Source organism: Pteropus vampyrus, unplaced genomic scaffold, assembly GCF_000151845.1.
Source record: "Pteropus vampyrus isolate Shadow unplaced genomic scaffold, Pvam_2.0 Scaffold35, whole genome shotgun sequence".
In the NCBI taxonomy this organism is placed as follows: domain Eukaryota; kingdom Metazoa; phylum Chordata; class Mammalia; order Chiroptera; family Pteropodidae; genus Pteropus; species Pteropus vampyrus.
Window position 1 is genome coordinate 5751185 of NW_011888816.1, and position 4321 is coordinate 5755505.

Genomic DNA, 4321 nt, shown 5'->3' on the forward strand with positions numbered 1-4321 from the left:
GCAGCTGGCCAGCCTGAAATCCATAAGAGGAGAAAATTTACAAGTGGCTTTTCTGGGCTCCTTCACCCGAGCCCAGATGCAGGAAACAGCCTCAGGCCAGTGGTGGTAAGCGAGTGGATCCTGAGCCTCATTTTCAGTCTAGTTCCTCCTGTGCCCATCTGAATGCCCGTGGGTGAGGCAGCCACTTCCTTGATGGATTGTTGAAGCAGAAATGAGCACCTGTGGTCGCAAACCATTACTGCCCTACCCAATTTAGAGGCAGGGATGGAGGAGATGCTGAATCGTAGGTCAGAGACCCTTGGAATGGCTGGTAGTGATCATGGCTGAGTTTGTTCAGACAGTCCTGGGTTCGAGTTCTGACTCTGCCACTTGATCAGCTGTCTTCTTAGGCAAGTGATTTCATTTCCCTGAGGTTCAGTCTTCATCTGTACCATGAGGGGGATATAAATGCCCCTCCCCAGAGGGAAGAAGGATTTAGTATGATCCTGTGTGTCAACTGCTTGTACTCAGCAAGCCCTCTCTAAGCCATAGCTCCATCAGGGTTACTACTGTTAGTAATAGCCATCGTTTTACGATTATTAGCAGTAATAATCACCATACGAGCACTTTTCACTGCCTTAAATTCCTCATTTGTAAAATGAGGACAATAAAAGAGCTGACAACATGGAGTTGCTGGGGGGGATTATATGAGTAAAGTGCTTGAAACAGTTCCTGGCACGGAGTGAGCACTCGGTAAATGCCATGATTGTTACTCTTTTATTATCACTGTTGTTGTCATCTTCGTAGCCCTGGAAAAGCTCAACAAGCCAGCACAGGCTTCTCCAGGAAAGACGCATTCATACACCTAAACTTAAAATCGGGAAAGAGAGGTTCAGGGAAGCGCAGTCATTGGCCAGGTCGCCACTGTAGGCTGTGCTGCAAAGGTGGCAACTGGACCCGGCGCTCCTCCCTCCTCCACCCGCTTCGCGCCAACCCCCAACCCTCCGCCCCCATCTGCAGGCGTCTGTCTGCTCCATCTTGGAGCTGGCAGCATCCCCAGCAGCCCGGGCTGGCCAGGGAGGCAGGGGATGGGGCGCACGCGGGGCTGCACGTGGGGCGCACACGGGAGGAGCCGCACGTGTCCATCCATCAGAGCCAGGCAGCCTGCTCTGGGAGGGTCGGGCAGGCTGCTGCGGGCAGCTGGCTCGGCCTCGGGGCGCACGTCCGCCCGGGGCGTCCTCCGCTCCTGCGCGGGGGAGGAGGGGGACAGGGGGAAGGGGGGGCAGCACTGAGGGACACCGGCTCTGCAAATGCCAGCCAGCCAGCGCGGGAAAGGCCTTTCTCCCTTCCGCCCACAGGAGCCTTCCCAGAATCCTGACCCGCTAAGTCACAGCCTCCGAAGGAAAATTAGAATGGCAGCCGCAATCACCCTCGCTGTCTTCCTTTCTTTCGCTCACCCTCCACATTGTCAGCAACTCCTGTTGTTGACTCTCTTCAAAAGCGAGTCCAAATCCAGCGTTTCTCCGTACTTGTACGCCCCGGGTGTCCAACCACCATTCTCTCCCCACCACCTGGACTATTGCAGTCGCATCCTCACCCTCACCCTTGTCCCACTGCACAGCTGGCACAGCCACTGCTGCCAGCGTGATTGTTGTAAGCCACCTTTTGCGTTCAAGGGGCAGAAAAAGAACACGGAGAATTATACGAGTTTGTATTTGCATGAGGAAGTCATCCGTCCTGGTAACTACAATACAGTTTACAGGTGAAGCGTAAAGCCAGTAGAATTTGGGGTCTTCTTGAGAAAAAGAATAGAAAATTAGGTACGAAAGGTGAGATTTAGAATAAGAAAAATAAGTCATAGAAAATTAGAAATTTTAGAAAGTCGACGAATGCCAAAAACATCACAAAATCCAGAAAAATGACAATCTTTTTATTAACTGTGACAGCTTTATAATCCTTTCCCCCAACATTCCATTGATCACCATCATGACAATTTTGTCATTTTGTTTACAGGAAATTAAAAGATAATTCAGTCTATCCTCTAACATAGCCTGTTGAATAAAGTTTTTACTACTACAGACTGTTTAGGAAAGTTTCAGTTTCATAAAATGTACTTGGAAATGCTTTATATGAACATACACATTTCGGCACCATTGTTAAATCTGGGAAAACCTCCAAGTTTTTTCATATATGATCCGTCACAGATACTTTTGTCGTTTTTAGCACAGCTATAAGTTTGTACCCCATAAACACAGATATCTGATCATTGCATTTTGAATGATCTTTCCCAAAGAAGAAAAAAATGCATTGTGTTTTTTGATCGTATACTCTGCATTATTCAGTCTTTGGTTTGGACTAGGTGTGGATAGCAACAAGAAGCAAATCCTCCATTCACGATTTCACATGTCTCAATGGTAGAAGAACTTTCTGCAGAATAGCTTCTGGCTCCTTACATTTCAGGCCCTATTTTTCTTCACTTTCTGTGCTGGGTGACATAGAGCACATTCATATGGTGATATGAACTCTGAACCAGTTACCTCTGAATCACTATCCAGGTGAGTGGGCATGGTGAGCTGTAGGGAAGCCATCTTCTACACCAACATGGCTGACCTCGAACCCCATGCTTTTAACTCAGTGAACTCAAATTAAATGTATCCCCAATTTAACTTCCCCCAAACTGGATCCCCTTAGCTGCTTGCAGGTGAAATATATTACTTCTGAGAATTTTGCTCACATGACTAATGCACATAGGGCTGGGGCTCCACCTGGGAACAAGGAAGGAAACTGTGCATACAAGAAACCCTGAAAAACTTAAGTTTTCTGAGTGCTATGGTCTGAATATGGGCCCCACTCCCACCAAATTCATATGTGAATCTTAGTCCCCAAAGGTGATGGCATTAGGAGATGAGGTCTTTGGGAGATGATTAGGTCATGAGGTTGGAGCCCTCATAAATTGGGTTCGTGCTCTTATAAAAGAGGCTCCATAGAGCTCTACAGCCTCTTCCACCCACCAGATGAGGACACAAGAAATTTACAACAAGGACGAGGACCCTCACCTGACCACGCTGATAACCTGATCTCAGACTTCCAGCCTCCGGAACTGTGAGCAATAAATTTCTGCTGTTTATAAAACACCCAGTCTGTGGTATTGTCATAGCAGCCAGAACAGACTAAGACACTGAGCTTTATAGTAAACCCAGCTCTGGACCACAGCTTCCTCATCTGTAGAATGGGATAATAATGGGATGATAATAATAGTACCTTGCCTATGAATAAATTATCATATGAAAAGCTCTTAGAACTATTTCTGGCACATAGTAGGTGCTTATTAAATATTTGCTGAATTGAATGACCAGCGAAAGAGATTTGTAAACTGTCAAGTAAATTCAGATTCAGATTCTTTAGTCCGGTTCAAAGTTGGCATAAGCCAAACCAAGCCCTTGAAGTCCTTGCATAGCAGATTTGTAAAAACTTGGTTTTAAGAAGAGAAGTAAACTTGTCCGCAGCAGCAGCTGGGGCTGAGGCTCTCTTCAGAGGGTGGAGCTGGGAGGATCTCAAGGAAGTGTTTATTCAGCCTTCACTCACAGCCTCAGGGATGAGGATCTTCCTCTGGAGGCAGCAGGCTTTTTATTTTACTAAAACTTCCTCCCACCCATGTCTCTCACACTTGCCTCCATGCTCCCCTCCACCCCTTGGTCAAAGAGAAGAGCCAAGTTGACAGGCAAAGATTCCAAAAGATGAGAAAGATGGAAGGTTAAAGTCACCCTAACCTTGAAAACAGAAAAGAACAAGATATTTTAAACTCTCTGTAGGACAAGCAAAGGAATCAAGAAAGAGCCGAGGAAGTCATTTAGTGGAAGAAGAAAGAAGTGTGGACAAAGAGGGAAGCTATCCTGTGGAGTGATAGGGAGAAATAGTGAGGGACAAGGCAGGATGCGATGAAGAGAGAGGCTCGGTGAGCTTGGAAGAAGCTGACCTCACTTCATTCTCTTCACAAACGTTCATGCATCAGCAAACATTTATTAGACACCTATGGTTTGGGATACAGTGGTGAGTGAGACAAAAATCTCTGCTCTCGTGCAGCTTAGATTTTGGTGATGGAGACAGAAAATAAACAAGTGAGCAAAGAAATAAAGCATGAGAAAACGATAAGGGACAATGCAGAGAATTAAGACAGGATGAGGTGGTAGGAAGCACCAGGGGCTACTTTACATTGAGGAGGTGACATTCGTGCTAAGACCTGATGAGCGAGAAGGTGCCAGTCATGGGAGGATGAAGGAAGCTCATTCCAGGCAGAGAAATAGCGAGTGCAAAGGCCCTGAGGTGGGCACAGGCCTGGCAC